The 25,064-nt window shown below is 38.2% G+C and overlaps 1 protein-coding gene across 16 annotated transcripts in view; it reads right to left on the reverse strand.

The window, feature by feature from the left end:
• DMD (dystrophin) overlaps window positions 1-25,064 on the reverse strand; it is a 2,138,536-nt gene that overhangs the window by 1,249,811 nt on the left and 863,661 nt on the right. The window lies entirely within an intron of this gene.

Here is a 25,064-nt window from a genome sequence, read left to right on the forward strand (position 1 = left end):
AAACATGACTGTGCAAAAGATGCACTTTGATATCTTAGCATCTTGCACAAACCTTTTTTTTTATCCAATTATGTAATAAATATTCCTTGGTTCCTTACTATGTGCCAGGCAAAAGCAGCTCTCAGTTTTTTCTTCATAAAGTATACAGTAGATCCAGGCTTAACAATGTAAAATTTGCCCTTTCATTGGCCCTATGCCAAAAAAACGGGATTCTTTTTAGTGGGCTGGGATTTTGAGATGCACTTGGCTTTTCAGAAGTCTGGACTGTGGATTTTCTCGAGAATTGCAGATCCTTGCCCATTCTGCTCTAATTTATGGGGAAAAAACATTCAGGCTCTTTGTGCAGACAAATTACCTAGGGATTCTTTAAATTGTATTCATTAGAATTTCTAAGAAAAGGGAAAGAAGACATGTCAGATGGTTTATTAAAAAAAACCAATATGGTTTATGATCATCTTGTAGTAAAAAAAAAAAAAACAACACAATGATTTATTGTTTCTAAGTATTTGTCATTTAGAACCACACATATAAAATGTTTTCACTTCCATCATTGTTTTATTTTCTTTTCCCTAAGTAATGAAATATGATAGCCATTCTTCAATTAGGCCTCATTTCTTTGAGTTATTTTAGTAGTACATGAACTAAAGAAAACTATTTCTCAAATTTTGATGCAAATAAAGCAACCGCTAATTCTTGAAGCTTCTGCTTGGGGGAGAACATCAACTGCCCCACTTTGAATGCCACTACCTTGCACAAAACAGAACAACAACTTAAGTATTTTTCTCATGGACAGTGGCTAGAAGGTGGGAGTCCTGAAAGAGATGTGCTAAAAACAAGTCCTACTCCCACGGCTCTTCAGAAATTAATGTGGAGACCAAAGAGAGGCCACTGATCTGCATTATTTAACAACCTCACCTGACTTCACACAGACTGTCCTTGACCAAAAAGTTCTATTTTCTGGAGTCTCACGTTCAGCACACCAGTAAATTAATGCAACTACTTCCTTTTCGTTTCTTTGTTACCAATAGAGTGGTTGTAATTTGCTCAAATACCAAATCATAAAAGTACTCAATTTGACTGAATTGTTTTTGGTGGGTTGGAGAGCACTTTTTAGTGAACTACAGTTGACACACAATGTTACATTAGTTTCAGGCATACAGCACAGTGATTTGACAAGTGTAGCTGCCATCTGTCACCACGCAATGCTATTAAATACCAGTGACTATAGTGCCTATTCTGTATCTTTTATTGCCAGGACTTACTTATTCCATAACTTGAAGCCTGTATCGCCCTTGCCCCTTCACCCATTTCCATTAGCTGTTTCCTCCTAACTCTTATGCAACTTATGAGCTACTCTGAAGCTCCATCAATTATGGTCATGAATGCAATGGACTCTCTTATCTTGGAATTTTAGCTACAGTCTTGAACTGAAAACAGTGAGTCCTAAATTCCTCTCTAAGAGATCGAGATAACAAGTTTTATCTCAGAAAACTTTACATGAGAGGTAGGAAAGCTGACTCTTCTTTCGTTACTCCACCAAGCTCATTACGCCAACACTCCAGGTAGATTTTGAAGAGAATCGTAGCCTGAATCCATGGCCAAGGGAGACAGTGTGATGACATCAATGGTCAACTCCTCAAAGAAGAATAAAAAGTGGTACTTCAACCTCTCTACCCTAAGCAAGTTAAGGAAGCTCCTGGTCTATTACCCATAGAGTCTGGGAGTCCAGAGTAAATTGGGATGGCATCTAATTACAAACCTGGACTCGGCTCATGCAGCTAAATGCTTTATTTGCTTTCTATGCCTAAGTAGGTATAAAGGAAAATAAATTAGAAATGATGGTATACTGAGGAGTGGAGGCAGCTGTGCTTCCTAAACCCTGGTGTGGCAAAACAAAAGTCTCCATAGATCAAGTAGGGATGGAAAAAGGCAGTCATATTTGAGTGGTCTAGCAGAAACAATGCTTCAGGAGCAAGAGTACTCCACAATGAAGAGGCTTGAAGATATTTTCACTAAGCGTGTTTTTCTCATCAAAGAATTGGGAAGACGCAGGAACTATTGTAAGACCTCTTAAAGAACCTACACTTGCACCCCAAAAAAGTCAGTGCTTGTGTCCTTGCTATATAAAATACAAAACACCACAAAAACGCTGGCTACCAGGAGAATTTCGCCACTTTTCTTTCTGCCAGTGGAGAAAAATGGGACACAGATGGGGTAAGGAAAAGTGATGGTGATGTAGAGAGGAACCTGATCACTCTCCCCTTGTACTGCACATCACTTAGGCCAGGGTTTAAGCTTGAAATGGAACAGCAGAAGAACATTAAACTGAATATGAGATTGAAATTTTAAGCTGAACGAAACTGGCTTTAACTTTTTAATTTCACAGAAACGGGAAAGCAATGGGATCTATTCAAGATGTCAGTAAGAAAGATGAAACAATCATCAGCTTGAAGCAAAATATTTCATGTTTCTGTCCTACCTGGTTCAAACTATACAGAAAACTGCTGTGATAGTCAATGAACTCAACACTTGATAAACTGAAGTAGAGGCAGAGGAAAAAGATGGATATGAGGAACAGCTAGAATGTGATCTTGGGAAAGGTAGGAAATGGTTTATGGAAGGCATGAAGAGATAGATCATGAAGGACCTACGAACAGTCTTCGAAACACTGAGAAATATGGGAGCATGGCATGATTAGAAGGCTTATAAAGAAGAGACTCTTAAAAACTGAGAACAAACTGAGAGTTGATGGGGGGTGGGAGGGAGGGGATGGTGGGTGATGGGTATTGAGGAGGGCACCTTTTGGGATGAGCACTGGGTGTTGTATGGAAACCAATTTGACAATAAACTTCATATATTGAACAAAAAAGGCTTATAAACATAGAGTGATGCCTTGTTTTATACAGTATCTACCAATGTCCCAAGTGTGGACTACTGATGCTATCAAATGCAATGCTTCGCCTACTGATGGACAATTTCAGTGAACAGCCAATTAAAGTTTCTGAAGGACAATTTGATGGTCATTAAGGAGGCATGGCAGGAAAAGGTCAGGAATTATTTAAGGACCACGAGGCACCTTCTGTTTGTCTCACAAACACGTTCTCTTAACTTTTAGTTGTTCAGAGCTAGCAGGAGGGCATCCTTATAAAAGCTAAAATTTGAGGCACACCCTGGGCCTCGCTGTAGACTCGGACCTCTTTAGGGTTGATGAGAAATAAACATCTCATTTTTCATGACTTTGTAGGGTGGAAGGAAAATAGTAGATCCTCCCAGAGTTGCATACAACATTCCTAGATGGTTCAGTGTGCTTTCAGCAGGCTAAGGAAAGGCTTTTCAAGAAGAATCCAACTAGTATTTTCCAAAGGGAATTAAATAGAGATTAAAAGAAAAGCAGAGGGGAAAGAAAATAATGTACAGCAGAACGGACAATTTTCAACTACTCACTGTCTCAGCAACCTTCAAAAGCTTCTCTTTGTTGCCTTTTTTGCTCGTTTGTTTTCAAATTAGTCTGTCATACTTTTTCCTAAAGAAAGGAGGTTCCACACACTGTTCCTTGGACAAGGAAGATCAAACAAATAAAAAACTATGTTGCTTTAAGCCACTTTAGATTTAACTCTTATGGGGAGTTCTGGCACAATTATTTTTTGTGGCATGCTTGTTAGCATACATGATAGGGATTCGGGCTCTAAATAATTAGTTAGATGTGCACAAGTGTTTGTATACATTTTCTTTAAATATAAAAGAATATTACATTATTTACAAGTATCTTCGAGATTTATGTTTTTTAATATCACTTGGTTTAAAACTACTGGGCAGAAAAATCCTCAAACCATGTGCAATGAGCTCTCTATAATTTCCTTTACAGGAAAAGATTATAAACGTTGAAACCACCGGGGTCATGGTTAGTTGGAATTTCATCTGTTTCAGGTCTCTGTAGGTCACTGGAGTGCTTCTGTGACCTCTGAAGGAAGCACACTTGAAAGCAATGTTTGGGAATCACTTTATCAATGGAAGTTGACATCAGATAGCCATCACTTTCAAGTAAAGCATTGATAGAATGGTCAATGAGCTGTACAGTAATATATCTAAGACATTTCTGGATTTTTGCTGCATCCATTCATCTTCATGGGTAGACAAATGAAATTGGTCTTCCACGCTGGCAGGAGCAAACCAATGCATTATTTCAGCTTCAGAAAGAAAGTGCTGGAACTATAATACAGTAAATCTAGAAGGAATCTACAGAGTTCATCTTATCCTGGCCTTTTCAAGGTAACTTCAGAGGCCATCCTGGTCAGCAAAGCTTCTCTGGTGTAATGGCAAAGGTAACTCCCCGATTACACATGTGCTCACAATATGAAAGTCGAAACTTTAGGCAATTAATAATTTATTGATATTGTAACTAACTTAAATGTCAGAGAATAGTGCTGTGGTACAGAATGGCGTGACAGAATCAGAGTCTAGGGATAAACTGAATCAGGACTGAGAATACATGTCTACGTAACTCATGGAATCTACCGAAGAGAAAAAAATCCAAATCTTGGGGTATAATCAAGTTGTCGAATGAAGCAGTAAGTAGAGATGAGAAACACAAGTAGGAATGTAGCCACTGAGAGAAACTTAGCTGATTTCTGGCAATTGCTTCTGTTATCTCAGGAAGCCAAAGACGCAGTGACTTTTCCCTAGTTCAAGTGTAGGTACAGAAAAGGCAAGGCATCACCGTTTATAAAACCGTTGCTGGTGCTTCCGTGCTGAGGTATGCAGGTAATCACCCAAGAAGAGAAGGCTTCAAGTCGGGGAGAACCTAGTGAGACCAAGTGTACAGACGGGGAGTTGTGTCAACCGGTCACTGAATGACACAGTCCTTGGTGCTCCTTACATAAGGGCAGTGATTTCTAGCCAACACAACAATGCAACAGAAATCTCAGAGGGAAAGGCCTTTTGGCACTAGTCAATCTCTCCACTCAGGCCTTTCTGACCTCCTCGACTTTAGATGATGCGTGAGAAGCTTATCTGTCACACTACCTTTTATAGACCAAGTAAGGATGGACACAAGGGTTGCCTATAAAACAGATGTCAGTCTTCAGTCAGGGAGTCTCAAATGTGGCCCCAAGAATCTGATACGGTTCTGTTGTGAGGTACATTAGAGATCTACACTAGATTCCTTTTACTGTGACAGAGGCCCATAATGGTCTGAGGCTAGTGTTGAGGTTTCCTTGAAATAAAATGTTCTGGACTCTGTCGGCCTGTCCAGTCGGTCATCAGCGGAGTGAAATTATACTCAGACTGCCAACTAGAAGCGGTATCTGAGAAACTGGAAAACTACTACTCTTCTCTCCTGGGATGTCTGGGATGATCCTTTTTGATTCTTTCCGTATGTATGAAGATTAACAGTATTTATTTCTCACAAATACTCCAGATGATCACCACGGTTCTAAAGAAGCTGAAGTGTGTAAGACAGAGTGTGTTTATGGCTTCCTGTCACCCTACTTATCCTTATTACACTGAGTAATTCCTCAGGTCTAGTTCCGTAGCTGCACCCAGCACTATTTTATCCTAAGGTTATTATAAGGCTTTCAAACCTTTTGTTCTCCAAGTAGATAAGATAGACAAGACTGCAGATTTGTAGCAAGGAATTCCTGCCAGGGTCGTTGGCTCCAATGTGATTCATTTGGCTGGGATGTGCACCTTGAACAGCAGGAGCAAGACGCAGGGAACAGCTGCTTTTCTTTTGCTTGCCAAATACGCTGTACAATTCCTGAGCAGTACACTGGGAGCGCAGAAAGAGGATTCACGTGTTGATGTAAGCACGGGGAACAGATAAACCCTGGCAAAGTGGTCCGTTACATCTGATTCCTTGTTACAGGCCATGGCTGTCTGTCACTGAATGCTCTTTGGAGGTAGTAAACTGGCCGAAATAGACATAGACTGTTTCTCAACCTCCTCTCACTTCCATCTCCTCTCCCCAGTGGCACCTAACTATCACCTGGACACGACACCCAGTGCGCCGAGGTTGTGTGGACTAAGAGAGGAGGAAGGAGGCCTCTGGTGATGGACCCTCGCTTGTAGCGTTACTGCACTTGCCGTAAGTCAGATACAGCTGAAGATTAAGTTGCAGACAGTATCTATGGCAGTCATGCAGGACTGCTTAGTGTCTTCCAATCTGGTCCCACAGGCACTGTCTGTTCCATCTAGGCTTTGGTCTGGGACAGAGAGAGTGGCAGCATATTGGGAAACATAGCAATGCACTCTCTATGCCATCCAAAGTTTGCTATGACATCCTAGAAAGTGCTCCTTCTACTCCAGCAGGGAAATGTAGCCTTGAAGGACAACTACTTTTTCTCCCTTCTCTGTGTAATTGTTTGGGAATTGAAAATGAGCTTCGTCGCTGGAATAAAGTGATCATTCAGCTCCAATGAGCACTGTATGGACATGAAAAAGTTAATGGTCCACTAGGAATGCATCTGAGACACTGGGCACCTTGGCAAAGGGAAGTGCCTTAAACAATTCATGCTCAGGTAAAGGTCAAGGCCAGAGTTCTCAAACCTAAATAATCATCAGATTGTAGAGGAAATTTTCAAAATACTGTTGCCCTTCTCAATCAAATTGTACTAAGTGAGAAATTCAAAGGAGTTGGCAGGGAGTATGTGGAGACTAACGTTCCTATGCTCTCCCATCTGTGTGATTTTGATGAAATGTGAAAGATGCCATAAATAAGAATTATATAATGACAGATAAATGCAATTAATTGGGCTCACAACAACAACAAAAAAAGGAAAAGTGGAGTACTACCAGCCATTTCTCAAGGTAGATTTGAAAACAACACGAAACTTGGTAAGGTAGAAGCAGTAAAGCAATTCTCTAATTTTATTGGATACTTTTAATGCAAACTCTGTAATGAATATTTACATTCTATGATGTAACAAAGAGCCTGATGAACTTGTAAATATTTTTGTTCTTCGTTCCATATAAGAATTGCCCTGAGATACTAGAACACATTGCCAAAAAAAAAAAAAAAAAAGTTCTTGAATGTTCCCTCTCCCATCCTTCTTTAAAAACAAAAAATGTACAAGTAATTTCAGCCAGATTTGTCTGAATATTAAACAACAGTTTGGATCATTCAACCCAAAAATCTATCAAGTGGCTTGAAAAAAAGAGCCTAGAGGGGGGCACCTGGGTGGCTCAGTCAGTTGAGCAACTGACTTTGGCTCGGGTCACGATCTCACGGTTTGTGAGTTCGAGCCCCTTAGCGGGCTCTGTGCTGACAGCTCAGAGCCTGGAGCCTGCTTCGGATTCCGTGTCTCCCTCTCTCTCTGCCCCTCCCCCGCTCATGCTCTGCCTCTCTCTGTCTCAGAAATAAACATTAAAAAAATTTTTTTAAAGAGCCTAGAGGGCTAAAAGGAAGATAGATGAAATAGATGGACATATACCTGGAGAATGGCATTTTATGCCATATAAATTATATATTAGTTGCGAACTGTAACAGATCATAAGTAAAAGCTATATACAACTTTCGTTAAAACAAAGGGAAAAACACCAGGAATTTTTATGAAAAAGTACACAGATAATAAAAGAGAATTATCTATTCAAAAATGAATTCCTAAAATGTGAATTCACCAATCCATACTACTGACCTCATTTTTGGAACTGATTAAGTTCCTTAACATCAGATGTTTTTCATTTATACATTATCTCCTTTTGCTATTCAAACTTTAAATTTTTTTTAATGTTAATTTATTTTTGAGAGACAGAGAGAGAGAGAGAGAGAGAGAGAGAGAGACCAGGAAGTGGTAGAGAAAGAGAGAGGAAGACACAGGATCTAAAGCAGGCTCCAGGTTCCAAGCTTCCAGCACAGAGCCCGAGATGGGGCTTAAACTCATGAACCGCAAGATCATGACCTGAGCCAAAGTTGGACGCTTAGCCAACTGAGCCACGTAGGCACCCCTTGCTATTCAAACTTTAAAGGAAGGAGTTCAACCACCAAATTTTAAGAAATTTCAAGGTGAGATACCCTTAAATGTATATGTTCAAACTCATTCATAAATATTTTAATGCTTTCCCAAAGCAAACAACAATTTACCTAGAGTAAGTATATAATATTTAAATATTACTTAGGTAGTAAAATAGAAGGCATGTGTTGTATATACATATACGGAAATGTAAATATACATATATAAATATTTATGCAAACAGACATAAGTGTATGTGTGCTGCTGTGACCTTTGTGTCTGAATCAAAGTTAATATGTTATAGTCAGTATACTTACACACAAGAAAATGTTAACTAATGTCTTACAAAACATTTCAAAAATGTCTGTGCAAATAGCCAAGAAAACACTATTTATTGAACTAGGGTAAATCATATTTAAAGATAATGATAGAATCACTACCTACAAAATACAGTAAATAAATACATCTCCATGATTCATAATGATTAAAATACAAATGAAACATATTTCCATCAACCTTTGTTCTTGTGAAGGTTACATAATATTTCATTTCCTGTGTCTATAAAGTAGAGAATAATTAAATTCAAAATACAAGATGTGCACTAAAACATTATTAAAATCAAGAATCAACGTAACTCACAAAATTGATGGAAGGTAAAAGACAATACTTTCTTAGATAATAAAAAAGATACAGCAAATAGAGAAAGATAAAAATTATTTTCTAATTAAAAAACAGAAGGATAAACTGTCTTGTCTGTTTTTCTTACATTGATGAGAGCTGGGCTATGAAATTTATTATCTATGCGTAAATATTACACAGGTGGGATTTTTCCCCTCAAAATGCCACCATTCTTGTCCAATTATTCAATTAAAATTATTATGAAAAGAACTTGCATAGTCCACTACTCAGCTCAAAAATGAAGTCACCTTGAACACAGGTGTTTGGCCTAACAGTCTGCTTACACTGCAGTTTTTAAAAAAGATAAGAGTTTTATCACAGAGCATTCAACCTAGGAAAGCCAAAAATCAACATATCCAATAGCCTTTCTTCAAATGTAAGGGGACAAAGCACCAAATTCAAAACATGAAAAAAAAATGTAATCCTAGAAGCTATATTCATTATTAAGACACTAAGATTTAAATCTCTTCAATTCTACCTTTCAAATTTCTGAAGTATTTATCATTGGCTCATCATCCCCAGTGAAATCTTTTTAAACAATGCTGTTCTGCAGAAATACGTCTAATTCTGTAACTTCTGACTCATTTTGAAAGCAATATAGGTATAAAATTAACCAAATATGTAAGCTGACAATCGGGGCTGATGTCAGCAACATACCGACCTGTGCGATCATGCAGGACTCCATGCTTAGGTCTCACGCTCGCTCTGATGATTTGCTGTCACTGCCTTGAAGTTTAATTTTAGAACAAGAATCCTGCATTTTCTTCTTGCACTGGACCCCACAAATTAAGCAGCTGATCCTAATTACCACAATTTGGAGGAAATGGCCAATAGCTAGAAGACTGAAATACGAATCCAAGCTAAATTGGATAAGGTAGAGGAATTTAAGAGAAGCATGAACTTCAAATTAGAGGCACCAGGACACAGTGACATACTAGTGGAAGGAAAATGAATATCAAATGAACGACTTCCAAATGTGAATGTAATTGGAAAATAAGATTCCCAGCCCCAGTCTTTTAGTTGTTTCAAGATATAATCAGATTTATCCTGGAGATACTGCCTGATGATAATGGAATAAAAGTACCTTGCCTTTTGATTGTCCATGTGTCTTTATGTGTGCCACTGTAAATTACATTAGTACTTTGCAGAAAAGTCTCGAAGAAATTTACAACCGTTTACACTGCAAACCATTTTGTGGACTACTACTTGACGATATTGTTTGCTAACACTTCTGCTTATTTTAAATTGCTCTTTACAACAGAAGAGTGTCTACTGCAAATGTTTTCCACTCTAACTTCTTCAAAAGTACCAGTTCTCTATTATCTCATCCCCACCTCTTCAAACCACCAATACTATATGACCTATAAAAGATGTAGTTCCTTCTCAGGTATGGAGTCTTCCATGAGTAAACTTTCTTCACTTCAAAAGCATCTTCATATTATCTCAATTCACTCACTTCTGCTTCCACGTCCATCATTCCAGTTCTGCTCATATACCCTCTTCTGTAAACCTTGCTTTTACATGTTAAGTAAATATCTCTACTGGATTCTTCCTCTTATTACAAACAGGTTTAAATCTTTACTGCCCTGGGGTGCCTGGGTGGCTCAGTTGGTTAAACATCCCACTTGTGATCTCGGCTCACGTTTGATCTCACTGTTCCTGGGTGCAAGCCCCGCATCAGGCTCTGCGCTGATGGTGATGGCGTGGCACCTGCTTGGGATTCTGTCTGCCCTTCTCTCTGCCCGCCCCCCCCCCCGCACGCCCGCGTGTGTGTGTGTGTCCGCGTGCGCGCACGTGCGCTTTCTCTCTCAAAATAAATAAGCTTAAAAGAAATCTTCACTGTCCTGAAAGTCAGTAAAATACTGATTCATTACTCAAGTTACTGGCCCTTCTTATTTTTCCCTCACCAAACATTTTTTTTTTCATTTTCAAAGATATGCTAATTATCTTTCATCCCCAGCTGTATTGAGACATAACTGGCACATAACACTGTGGAAATTTAAGGTGTACAGAGAGTTAACTTGAGACATTTATAAATTGCAAAATGAGTGCCACCACCCTATTAGTCACCACCTCCATCCCGTCACAGAGTTACCATTTCTTGTCACGCAACAACCTGAAGAATAATTCACATTTACTGCTTCTACTTTAGCACTGACCATTTCCTCTTTTACCTCAATTTAACCTCACAGTTGCCCCTCCAGGAACTGAACAAGGCAACTGTAATTAACAAGGGAATGAACAGCAGTGGAACAAATAAATCCAGCTAGTAGAAACTACTTTTTAAAGTATGATGTGGGTGATGGCGATTAAGGAGGGCACTTGTGATGAACACCAGGTGATGTATGTAAGTGTTTAATCACTAAATTCTACACCTGAAACTAATATTATAATGTATTTTCACTAAATGAAGTTTAAGTAAAAACTTGAACAAAAATGAAGCATTCAGTTTTGCAGTTTATGGACAGTTTAGGAAAAAAGAGAGGTAAATATTATTTTAAGTATTTTATAGAATAAGAGGCGGATTCTCAGTTTGCTATTTTTTTACAGAAAATTTATATACTTCTCAGTAAATTGGATATATCAAAACTCTTATGACTAACAGGAATTTGATAAGTTATTTAATATCACACATACCTATTTTCATTAGCTTAATATTTTTGTCTAAAAAATACATACTTATACCTCAGCAGTAAACAGATGAAGAAAGTAAACAGATTTCTTTCTTTCTTTTTTAACATTTGGCCTCTGTAATCATCAGGAGAGTAGTTTTAATATCTCTTTAGGGTGACAACCTATTTACAGAGATAGGCAAATGTATTAATTTATTTCTTAAGGACCCACTAGCATCAAGAGGTCTAAAAGTGGACCTCATGTAATTGAAATTAAAAAAAAAACAGGGTTCACACAGAAAAACATTGGTGGCTTATATAGATCTGCAGAGACTACCTTTCAGATGTGTTAGGAGAGATGTTGGTAAAGAAAGAGAAGAGCCAAGATTACTTTTAATGTTTCTGGCCTTACAAAAGGCCATATTTCATTCTTTCGCATTGCCAAGTAGTATTCCATTGTGTATACTGTCTTTTGTAGCAATGTGGATGGAACTGGAGAGTGTGATGCTAAGTGAAATAAGTCATACAGAGAAAGACAGATACCGTATGTTTTTACTCTTATGTGGATCCTGAGAAACTTAACAGAAGACCATGGGGGAGGGGAAGGAAAAAAAAAGTTAGAGAGGGAGGGAGCCAAACCATAAGAGACTCTTAAAAACTGAGAATAAACTGAGGGTTGATGGGGGGTGGGAGGCAGGGGAGTTTGGGTGATGGGCATTGAGGAGGGCACCCGTTGGGATGAGTACTAGGTGTTGTATGGAAACCAATTTGACAATAAATTTCATATTAAAATATGTTTCTGGCCTGAGAAAATTAAAGAATGAGTTGGCAAGAATAAATATGGTGAAAAATGTGTTGAGTAGGTTTGACAGGAACTCAAATCTAAATATGTGAAGTTTCAGTTGCCTATTACCTATCTAAGTAGCGATCTATAATACCAAGATGGATATATAGGTCTAGAGTTTAGGGCAGAGGTTTGTACTAGAGAGAATATTTTGAAAATCATTAACATGCACAGGGTAGTCAAAGCCACAACCCTGCCTAACATATCAAAATGAGTGAATATATAAAGAAAAGAGAGCATAAAGCTTAAAAATTATTTTCTGTATAACTCACCTCCTGCCATGGATGCACATCATCTACAGCTACATATAAAATAATTCCGTTTATAAAAGACCTGAACACTAGTTGAATAGCTGCTTTACAGTCCACAATAAAAGGGTCACATCAACATGATCAGGAGAAATAGAAACATCATCTCATCAAAAAACACCGCTCAAGGTGCAGTGACTCCAAGTTGGGATGGATCTCACAATTCTAGAGTTTCTCCTGAGGCATGAGGGGTTCAAGCCCCACATCAGGCACCCCAACCCTTGGACCTACAACAAACAGATTAGCCCCCAAAGCATCTACCTTTGAAAAACAATGAGGCTTATATCCAAAAGACACATATATAGAAAAACAACATATCAAATCTACGGGGTGCAGTAAAAGCAATTCTAAGATGGAAGTTCACAGTGATATAAGCACACCTCAAGAAATAACATATATCTCAATAAAAAATCTAACTTCACCTTTCAAAGAACTAGAAAAAGAACAAAGAAAGCCGAAAGTTAGAAGAAGGAAATAATAAAAATTAGGTTGAAAACAAATGAAACAGTAAAAAAACAACAAAAAATCAATAAACCCAAGATATGATTCTTTGCAAAAATAAACAAAACTGACAAATGTTTAACTAGATACACCAAGAAGAGACAAAGCGTTCAAATAAGTAAAATCAGAAATAAAAGGGGAGAAGTTACAACTGACACCACAGAAATACAAAGGATCCTAAGGAACTACTATGAACAATTTAATCAACCTACAACAATGGATAAATTCCTAGAAACACACAATCTTCCAATACTGAACCATAAAGAAACAGAAAATCTGAATAGACTGGTTATTAGTAAGAAAACTGAATCAGTAATCAAAAACCTCCTAACACAAAACTGTAGTCCAACTTTTTCAAAAAACTGAAGAGGAGGGAATGCTTCTGAATACATTTCACAAGGCCAGCTTTACCGTGATACTAAACCCAGTAAGAACACCACAAAAGGAAAGGAAAGGAAAGGAAAGGAAAGGAAAGGAAAGGAAAGGAAAGGAAAGGAAAGGAAAGGAAAGGAAAGGAAAGGAAAGGGAAGGGAAGGGAAGGGAAGGGAAGGGAAGGGAAGGGAAGGGAAGGGAAGGGAAGGGAAGGGAAGGGAAGGAAAAGAAGGAAAAGAAAAGAAAATCACGGGCCAATATGCCTGATGAACAAAGATGCAAAATTCTTTAATAAAATATTAGGAAACTGAATTCAAAAAAACATTAAAAGGATCATACACCAGGAAGCTTGGGTGACTCAGGTCAGTTAAGCTTCTGACTCTTGATTTTGGCTTAGGTGCTGAGATCGAGCCCCTTGTTGGGCTCTGGGCTGACAGCACAGAACCTGCTTGGGATTCTCTCTCTGTCTCTCTCTGCCTCTCCTCCACTTGTGCACGTATGCTCTCACACTCCCTTGGTCTCGCTCTCTCTCAAAATCAATAAACATTAAAAAAAAAAAAAAAAGGATCCTACGCTATGATCAACTGGGATATATTCCGGGGATGCAAGTGTGGATCAACATTCATAAATCAATCAATGTGATATACCACATTAACAAATGAAGGATAAAAATTATATAATAGCATCAATAAATACAAAAATGTTTGGCACAATTCGACTTCCATTCTTGATAATAACTCTCAACAAAGTGGGTATATAGGGAACATACCTCAACATAATAAAGGCCATATGTAATAAGCCCACAGCAAACATCGTACTCAACGGTAAAAAGGTGAAAGCTTTCCCTCTAAGATGAAGAGACAAGGATTCTCTCTCTTGCTACTTTTATTCAACATAGTATTGGACATGTTAGCCAGATCCAAGTAATTAGGCAAGAAAAGGAAATAAAAATCATCCAAGTTGGAAACAAAGAAGTAAAAATCACTATTTGCAGATTACATGGTACTATATATATAAAAACCCTAAAAACTCCACCAAAAAATGTCAGAACTAAAAAAATGAATTCGGCAAAGTTGCATGATATAAAATCAATGCGTACAAATATGCTGCAATTCTATACACGAGAAATGAACTTTCAAAAACAGAACAAAACAATCCTATTTACAATTACATCAAAAAAAGCAAAATACTTAGGAGTATTTACCAAGGAGGCAAAAGACCTGTATAGACTGAAAGCTGGCAAGACATTGATGAAATAAATTGAAGAAGACACAAATAAATGAAAAGACATTCCATGCTCATGGATTGGAAAATTAATTCGTTAAAATGTCCATATTACCCAAAACAGTCTACAGATTCAGCATAATCCCCATCTAAATTCCAAATGCATTTTTCACAGAACCAGAACAAACAATTCTAAAACTTGTATCGAACCACAGAAAACCCCAAACAGCCAAAGACCTAGAAAAAGAAGAAAGCTGGAGGCATCACACTGTATATTACAAAACTATAGTAATCAATAGAGGATGGCTTGTGCATAAGAGTAGACACATAAATCAATGGTACAGAATAGAGAGCCCAGTAATAAATTCACACATATATGGTCAATTAACTTACAACAAAGGAGGCAAGAATAAACAATTGTGGAAAAGACACTCTTCAACAAATGGTGTTATGAACACTGGATAGCCACATGCAGAAAAAAAGAAAAAAGAAAGAAACTGGACGCTATCTTACACCATACACAAAAATTAACTTAAAGTGAATTAAAGACTTTATTGTAAGACATGAATCCATAAAACTCCTAGAAAAAACAAATGGTAAGCTCTTTGACAGCAATCTTGGTGATGATTTTTTGGATTTGACTCCAAAAGCAAAGACACCCAAAGCTAAAACAAACAAGCAGGACTACATCAAACTAAAAAGCTTCTGCACAGGAAAACAAATCAACAAATAAGGAAATGACAACATACCAAAGGAAGGAAAATATTTGCAAATTGTCTATCTGATAAGAGGTTAATATCCTAAATATATAAAGAACTCATACAAAACAGCAAAAAAAAAAAAAAAAAAGGAAAAAAAAGAAAAACAAACAAACAAGCAAAAAACACAAAAACCAATGTGAACAAAAAAGGGGCAGGTTATCACTATAGACATTTTTCCAAAGAAGATACACAAGTAGCCAACAGTCACATGAAAAGATAAATGTTCAACATCACTAATCAAAAGGGAAATGTAAATGAAAACCACAATGAGATGTCACCTGATACCTGTGAGAATGGCTATTATCAAAAAAACAAAAACAAAAACAAAAACAAGAAATAACAAGTGTTGGTGAGGAAACCTCTGTACACCATTGGTGGGAAAGTAAATTTGGTCAGCGACTCTGGAAAACAGTATGGCAGATCCTCAAAAAATTAAAAATAGAACTACCATACGATCCGGCAAATCCAACTCTGGGTATTTAACCAAAGAAAATGAAAACACAAATTCAAAAAGATATACACACCTCTATGTTCACTGCAGTATTATTTATAATATCTAAGATATGGAAACAATTTAAGTGCCCAATGATGGAAGAATGGAAGAGAATGTGTACTAATTCATAATGGAATTTGACTGAGACAGACAGACGGACAGATAATGGAATACTACTCAGCCATGAAAAATAAATGAAATCTAGGCATGCCCAGGTGGCTGAGTCAGTTGAGCATCCAATTTCAGCTCAGGTCATGATCTCACAGTTTGTGGGTTTGAGTCCCATGTCGGGCATTGCACTGAATGTATGGAGCCTGCTTTGGATTCTGTATTCCTCTCTCTCTGTCCTTACCTGGCTGAGTCACTCTCCCTCCCTGCTCCACCCACCGCCCTCTCTCCTTCTCTCTCTCTCTCTCTTTCAAAAGCTAGTAAACATTAAAAATTTTTTAAAAAGAATGAAATCTTGCCATTTGCAACAATATAGATGGACCATGGGTCTATATTACACTAAGTGAAGTAAGTCACACAGAGAAACACAAATATCATGTGATTTCACTTACATGTAGAATCTAAAAAAAAAAAAAATGAAATACAACAAAACAAAACTCATAGATACATAGAACATAAAAGTGGTTGCCAGAGGAGAGGCAAGGTGGGGGTGACCAAAGTGGGCAAAGGGAGTTCAAGAGCTACAAACCTGCAGTTATAAAATAAATAAGTCAGGAGGTTATAATATACACGTTGACTACAGTCAGTAATATTGTGGTGCATTTGTGAAAGTTTCTAAGAGAAAAAATCCTAAAAGTTTGCATCACAAGAAAAAAAGTAAGTTTGCATGGTAATGGATGGTAACAAGATATGTGCTGATCACAGGGTATATAATATAAAGTCATTATGATATATTCCTGAAACTTATGTTATATGCCAATTATACTTCAATAAAAAATGTCTAATGTCAGTCTAAGATTCATTCCTTCATAGGCGATCTGTCTTACCTCTCTGGTTGCTAATATATAATTTATCTTTGTCTTTGGAATTCTGCAGTTTCAATGTGATATGTCTAAGAGTAGATTTCTATTTATTCTGCCTGTCGTACATTGTGCCTTCTGGTTAAGTGGATTTAGTCACTGGCTCTGGAAATTTTTCTTCAACATGCTTCACATATTCTGCCAAATCCATTCATTATTTTATTCTCTTCTTCAGAATCTCCCATTAGACATAAGTTAAATGTTCACCATCTGCCCCCAAAGATATTTTGTCTTCCTGTTCATATTTTCTACCTCCTTAATTTTTGGTTCTAAGCTCTGTATATTATTTTTCAATTTCCTCTTAATTTTTCTTCAACTGTTTAAAAAATGTTAGACATATCCTTATTAAGTTTTAGCATGTTAATTTTAATTTCAGGAGTTTTATTTTGATCTTTTCAAATCTTGTCAATTTTTTCATGTATTTAATACTAATATCATTTATACCTTAAATATTTTATCTGCTTCTTTAGTACTAATAATCTGGTAATTCTAATATGTGACATTATAGAGGATGTGGTCTTAATTAGCTCTGTGTTCTATGCAATGATTTTGCCTCGTGAAGTCTTGGGGGTTATTTGTGTTTGTTTTTGTTGTTTGTGTTTTATTTTTGAGAGAGCTCTTGAGAAGGGGAGGAGCGGAGAGAGGGAGACACAGAATCCAAAGCAGGCTCCAAGCTCCGAGCTGTCAGCACAGAGCGTGACGCGGGGCTGGAACTCACAAACCACAAGATCATGACCTTAGCCGAAGTGGGACGCTTAACTGACTGAGCCACCAGGGCGCCCCTTGCTTGTGCGTTATTTTTATTGTGAGCTCCAATTTCACCAAATTTAATCTGTAGGAATACTAAGGGCAATTTTCTTTCTAAAAGATGTGGATTTGAGCCTGACTAGTGCTAGGGTGCTACCAACCTAGAGCCACTTAGTCTCTTGTTTTGGCAATTCCTTGACCCTTATTGATAATACACACTGAGATAACAGACCGTCACAGGAATAGGCACACATTTACAAATTTTAAGATGAGATGAATATAACTATTTTTATTATAACTTCTAGACTCAGTAGGAAGAGAAATGGATCTATTTTTATATTGTTACCTTGTGCCACAAGACAGAATACCCCTGCCCATCATCTCACTGAAGACGTAATAGATAATATTTACTGAGCAATTTTAAGCAGGCTTGTGTAGGTTCTCTTTTCAGCTCCCCAGTGTGGCTTGAGCCTGAAACTCATCTTTCTCTTCTAACAAAGAGAATTTTGCCCCAGCTGGCCAAAAATATGGGTTGCTAGTTTTTAACACCAGGGTAACGCTACGGCCAGTCCTCATAGTTGCCTAACTTCTATGGCTTCAGTTCCATCTATTTTTTTTTTCCCTCTCCCGTAAAGGCAAACTTATCCTTCCTTGCAGGAGAAAAAAAAAAAAAAAAAAAAAAACATGTGAAAGTGTATTTATTGGAAATTTCCCAGTATCTTGATGTCTTGCAGAAGGCATTTTAGAATACTTCGTCTGCTTCATCCATGGAAACGGAAGTTCGCTTCATTTCAACATCTGTGAAGTAAGCTGATCAAATCTACCTCATAAAACTAATGTGGGAATTAAGTTTTATACTGTTTATCATTGCTTAGCACAAAGAATGACATGAAAAAACACTCAATAAATATTAGCTATTACTATTATCATAGGTTGATATTTTCCAAGAAGTAAACATATTGAAAAATCATAAAGCATTAGACAAATGGCTTTCCAATAAAAATGTCGGCCTCATGACTGATATGCTGTCAGTTATTTTTCTGGACTGCTTTACAGCTTTACAGTTTTTCTTCAATCAATATGTGTCTATTCAGGTCTATCTGTGCTAATGTAGATGTGACAGTGAGTGAACAATTGAAAGTCAAAATTACCTGGGACAATTAATTGGTCCCTCAAGCTGCTTATCATTAAAATTACTATTAAAGCAGAATTAACGAATTCAGATTTTGCTCTTCTCCTTTACTCTGTTATTTAATGCCAGGTGAAAGCATTTACAGATGACTTTGAAAGGGACAGAAGTTGGGCTGTTAATAATTCACAAGAAGGATGAAACAATGACTCATCAAGAGAAGTGGCGAAGACTTTCGACTTCTAAATGTGTGATTTTAAGATTTAGGACTCTAAGATGATTTCTTTTAGTCATCCCTAATACTTTTTTTTTTTTTTATTTTTTTTTCAACATTTTTTATTTATTTTTGGGACAGAGAGAGACAGAGCATGAACGGGGGAGGGGCAGAGAGAGAGGGAGACACAGAATCGGAAACAGGCTCCAGGCTCCGAGCCATCAGCCCAGAGCCTGACGCGGGGCTCGAACTCATGGACCGCGAGATCGTGACCTGGCTGAAGTCGGACGCTTAACCGACTGCGCCACCCAGGCGCCCCATCCCTAATACTTTTAAGCTCACGCTATAAGCTTTCCTGAGAAATTGGCAAACCAGTGAACTGCGATATTCACTTCTCACAGGCAGCTTTTACTATTAATATAAGGAAAAGATCATTGTGACTGGAGGTACTATGGTCAAATGGTCATGTGCCCAGGCTCCAAGTGCAAAGAGACTTGGGTCTAAATGCTTGATAGCCTCTTACTATCTCCGTGGCCTCTGATACCATTTCCATTTCTATACAAGAGGTTGTACAGGACCTTAAAACATATGGCTATTGCGCCAACAAATGAAAAAATGCATGCTGAACACTTAGAGCAGTGACTGGTCCTTTGCAGCCATTAGACTATTATTGCTCTTATTATGTATTTTGCTGTATCACTAACAAATCTTCTGTAGCTCCGTTAGTCTGTAATAAGTTGTAAAAATCAGATGATTTGGTCTGATTTTTGGAGCTGTTTCTTGGCTTGCTAACCATCTTCCAAATCATTACTACGAGTAGAAAATTTAGTGCCATATGATTATGAAGAGTGAATGATGCCTTTTCAAGGAATGGAAATAATTTATTACTTATCTGAATGCAAACTCACACTCTCAAATTAGGAACGGGATCTAGCATATCTCTTAAATATTCATAGGCAATAAAAACTCTGGCTGTTTGATCGATTTAACAGGCAACTGAATGTTTCCTTTGCTCTGCATAATTGCAGCTATAAGAAACATTAGGTGGGCAATATAAAAAAAATCCACAAACCTCTGACATGGGCATTTAATTGAGAAGAAAATGGGCTAAGGCTCATCTTCAAAGGGCACTTTGTTTATTAATGGAAAAACCATTTTTCTTTAGCCAACAACAACAACAAAAACAAGAAAATTATGGCTTAAATTTAGAATTTTTCACTATAACAATCCAACACACTGTATAGATGGTTTTGGAAAATAAGTGAAATCAATTTAAAAACTATTACTATAATCATTTTATCTCCTCAGCCCCTTGGATAATTTATCCCAAGGTTCTTTCTACCCTGAACCAAACATTAGTCTTCTCAACTAAATATTCAGTGGGAACACCCAAATGATTAATTTAACTAATAAATTATTAGGTATTTCTCTATTACCTAAGTAGTTTGGAAATGCCCAAAGAACCCAGCTTATACTCTGAGAAAGAGGAAAACTCTGTCACTACCCATCATTTTAACTCAACATCATATCTTTAAAGGCGCAGCAGATTAAAGACTAGCACAAAGGAATTTGAGAAGAATATTATCTCCAACATATGTTTTGTTTTTTTTTTCTAAAGCACCAAACTTGCCTTTTTCTGACTGCCAAATTACTCTCAGGTTATTATTGGTTAGATATCTCATATTAGCATAGCCAGGACTGATACCGGTTTTAAGTTAATTTCAACTTATTTATTTTTACAACATTATGCCTGATAGACTATTGGGGCATAAGTAAAGACTTTCCAATTTTAAGACTTAGGGTATGATAAAAAATCCTTTTACCAGTGTTCTGCATTTATCTAAGCAATGAAAGTATGTGCATTTCACTGTTTTTCATATTGGAATATATGTATTTCTTTGTTTATCCATGACCTTGGTGGGATGCACACACATACACACAAAACACAAAAGAATCCACACACATTGCTTTGAGGATAGGTACTATAGCAAACAACCTAGTAAAAATAAAACGGCATTCATTTATTGAATACATACTATGCTCTTAGTGCTATAGTAAGCACTTTCCACACAGTATTTTGTATTTTGCTCAGGAGATCCCTATGAAACAGGCGATGTTATCAGAGACGAGAAAATGGAAACTTGAAAAAATTACCCAAGGTCGCATAGCTGATGAGTTATAACAGGGATGTGCCAGTTATCAACTCACTGCCTCTAAACAATTGGTTGTGATACTAGAGTGTTTCTCTTTTGCCGACTGGAATGATGCTAAACCTTGTCAGTAGAGGGCACTGGAGTAACACTGGGGGAAGTAAAGACTTTTCTGTTTCACTTCTCTTTCGCTTCCGTGGCTCTGTGTTGACCCATAGGATACCTAGCGAAGCTTAACTCCTCTGTTCCCAACTCTCCCTCCCAGAAATTTCAGCATTACCCTCTACTGATGCCTTCTGAGAAGCTCTGCACGTGCCCCAGTAGCAGGTTCATCATGGGTGGCAAATCCATAGGCAGCTTCCTGGCGTCCAAGCTGGTTTCCCTAAGTTCAATAGCATTGGCCACAGGTAGCTTCCTAGCAAGCGCAACAGGCACACCCTCCGGCCTCCCAGCAATTCAAGGGCATCCCCCACAGGCTACTTCCCCGTGAATTTTATCCGCACGGCACTCCAAGATTCTGTTGACACAGGCTTCAGCCCACTGACTATGTACTAGCTCTGGTGGGGTCAGCCCAGACAATTTCTTTGCCATCTCATGGGCTGGAGTCACACTCTTGCCAAACAGGTTTGAATCCCAGCCTTGTGTAGAGCTCCTCGCTTTCCTCATCAGTTCCTTCCTTGGGTACTATGCCTCCACCTTAGGGTATTCTTTTTGAGTTGTCTTCGATTTTCTCTTAAAAATTAATTCCCAGCAGATAGTTTATAGTTACTTGTATTAAACCTTCCCCGTTCAAGTTACTGTGTTGTTTCTGTGACCTGTCTAACCCTAACACCGAGAAAGGGACTAGCGCAACCAAAGTTTTTCTGATTCAATATTCAGTGATTTAACAACTCAGTTTGGATACAGCAGAGGAGGTGTTCAATCAAGGTTTGTTTCTGAGGTGAATTTTTATTCATTTGGGGAAAATGCCTGGTTCTGCACCAAAGACCTTGGCAATACAGGTCAAACAGAAGTCATTTTTGTGTTACTCAAGGTATGCAAGAATATTACATAAATGAGCCTGATGCCAAGGTCGGGTCAGAGAATGATCTGTCCCTAAGGATAGAACAGATAGACTGCACACTGTTAATGATTACAATTTGGGCCTTTTCACAGCTTAGCCAGGGTTGGTTTTTACAACATGACTTTTGATTTTTTTGCTTGAAACACGATTTCTGACTTGACACTAACATTCAAATATAAATAAAAGCACATTCCAACTCTGCATCAAACTCCAAATTTAAATGAACTTTGAATTAGTTGCCACCTATGAATAACTCCTCTTATTCACGTCCAGTAACACAGCAACAAGGGTGAAAGGCCAAGGGACTGTTGGGAATCCCCTTTCCAACCCTTTGTACTGATATGGATAAAGGCTGACTAAACTACTCAAGAAAGAAAGTGGCAGGATTAAAAACCATTCAGAAGATCCCTGCAAGCGACCTTCACACTCATCTGCCCCACCGTCACCTACCCCTCTGTGAGATCTGGGGGTTCTCCTATTCCAGACTTCTTTTCAATTTACAAACGTGATCAAACTTCTCCCTCACTGAAATAACCAAAGGTTTCCTGCATACTTTCCTAACATAGGATCGTAGCTTAGGGGGATACCATCCCCCTTAGGATCTTTCTTTCCCTCTGCAGCCAATGGTGCAAACTTGCCTTCCCCCTCCTCTTCCCCAATGTCTTCTGTAATGCCTCGGCATTGTTCTCACTGTCCTCAGGGAAACTCCATCAGAAGTGTTGTGGTAAATGTCATAAGTTATGTCCTTTTTGCCCAATTGTGTCTTCACCTTACCAGGCCCCTCTATTGTATTTGACAATTTTTTCATGCCTTGTCTTAATAAACTGGTACCTCTTAAGCACCCTGCTTTCAACTTGAGTCTCCTTATACCTCTGTGACCGTTCATTCTCGTTGCCTTTGTCAACACCATTTCCTAACCCTTAATTTTATGTATAATGCCTAAATACTGTCCGTGATTCATCTTCTTTTGGCTTACCTGGGGTGATGCCATGAACTTTACAGTTTTAACTAGCACGTGGCCTGGTAAATCCTACATCTGTAAAACTAGTGTGGATCACTCTAACTCCAGACGTGTGGATGGATCTCTCTTTTACTGACTTACAGAATGTCCCCACCTAGACACCTTGTCGGTACTACAGTCAACTTCGTTGATACCCTACCACATAACCCCTTACCCTCAATGGCTCTGAGTTCACCTGAAGCTATGGTGGCCAGTTTCTGCTAACACTATAACATTCCCCCTGGAAGCACACACACTTCATACTTTGACTGCCCTCAACAGCCAAGAAGTGCTGGGATTTTAAGCACCTGAGGGCAATCCTCCAACAAAAAGAGGGGGAAATTGGTGAATAAACACTCGAATTTCCATGAGCTCAGGGGGACAATTCTGAGCAAGTTCTGGAGCACTGGTGTTCTACATGATTTCCATAAAGCTCCCAGTTGGACTACCCTGTCACTCACAGTGGAAACTCACTGATAAAAGTACCCTTCATCAACCTTCCAAGCTTTCATTCCGCCACTCCCCCCCACTCCCTCACTTGTCCTTCTTGGTATTATCTTCCAAACCGACTACCAGCGCCCAAGTCCTTGACTCAGGGATTGCTTTTAGTTGGTATCAAACTTAAGCAGGCACTTCAGGATCAATGGAGATAAAAAAGTGACATGTGATTTTTCACCTCCAAACTTGCTTTCTTTTTTTCTTATTTTCTCCATCTTGTTTATGAAAAATAAGAGATACCCAGTCACCTGAATCAGAAACCTAGATGGTCTCCTAGATGTTTCATTTTCACTGTACCTGTCACTACTGCCCTTGCCTTCAACTGAGCTAAAAATATCACTAGTTCCTTGGTCTCACTACCTGCCATCCCCCTATCTCTTACACCACATACTCTCCATGGCCTCTGTGGGGGTAATGCGATCTGAATGAGGCACCTCTCTTCTCCTTCCCCCTTACATTTTAAACCCTTCAGTTTGTTTCCTGAGTGCATGGTTATAGACCAGACTGTTTGAGAAGCAGAGATCTCTGTCAGCAGCCTCGCTCCTGCCTACTTGTTCAATACTGCCTTCAGACGCTCCTCCACCTGTACCTTATGCTCCAACAAAACCAAATGGTTTGCAGATGTGCATATATAACCCCCCTCATATTTCCAAGTGTTTGAACGTGTATGTCTACCCATCTGGAATCACCCTCTTACACTTGCCCATTTGGCAATCTCCTACTCTACTTTTAAAATGTCATTTACAGTGAATTTTCTCTGGGAAAGGTATGCCAAACGCCTTCCAATGCCGACCCACACAGGTGTGCACCCTTTTTCTGGGTTCTCGAACCCTCTGTGATTAACCTTTAAACACACCTTTTTGCATCTTATAAGGATAGTATTTGTTTTTATGTCCCGAACACACTAAGAAATCAGTGACTTTTTGTGTAACTACTCAGTGTCTATAAGTAATGAAGGAGAAGAACTTTCCCTACTTATTACTTAACCTTAGAACATGGTCTCACATGTTATAGACATACTCAGTAAGTGGATATAAAACTAAACTTCATTATGACCTACGTTTTTCTTGTTGACAATCCATTCTTGATTTAGGAGAGTGTACACAAAACACTATTTGATTGGGAGTAATGGGTTATTTTCTCCTAATTTTGATTTAAAAATTAAAAAAAACACACACTATCAATTTTAAGTATGAAAATTCCTCTGTTATATGTAAGTTAAAACTCTTTAATAGTACTTGGGAAGAATTAACTATTTCTAGAGTGGTAATAGGATCACACGCACTACTAACCCATCACACATGACAATAACATGTGTGTGCATGCATTGACAAAGGTGGGCAGAGAGGGAGGAAGGTCAGGGGAGAGGGAGAAAGCGACGGGGGTACCTACACATGCTGGGTAACTTTGGGAAGGGAAAAGAATTCTGTGGTCAGTTAAGATCTGACATAGAACCCTAGACTAACTTGTCTGTTTGTGAACTGGAGCACATTACT

This window comes from Neofelis nebulosa, chromosome X, assembly GCF_028018385.1.
Source record: "Neofelis nebulosa isolate mNeoNeb1 chromosome X, mNeoNeb1.pri, whole genome shotgun sequence".
Taxonomy (NCBI): domain Eukaryota; kingdom Metazoa; phylum Chordata; class Mammalia; order Carnivora; family Felidae; genus Neofelis; species Neofelis nebulosa.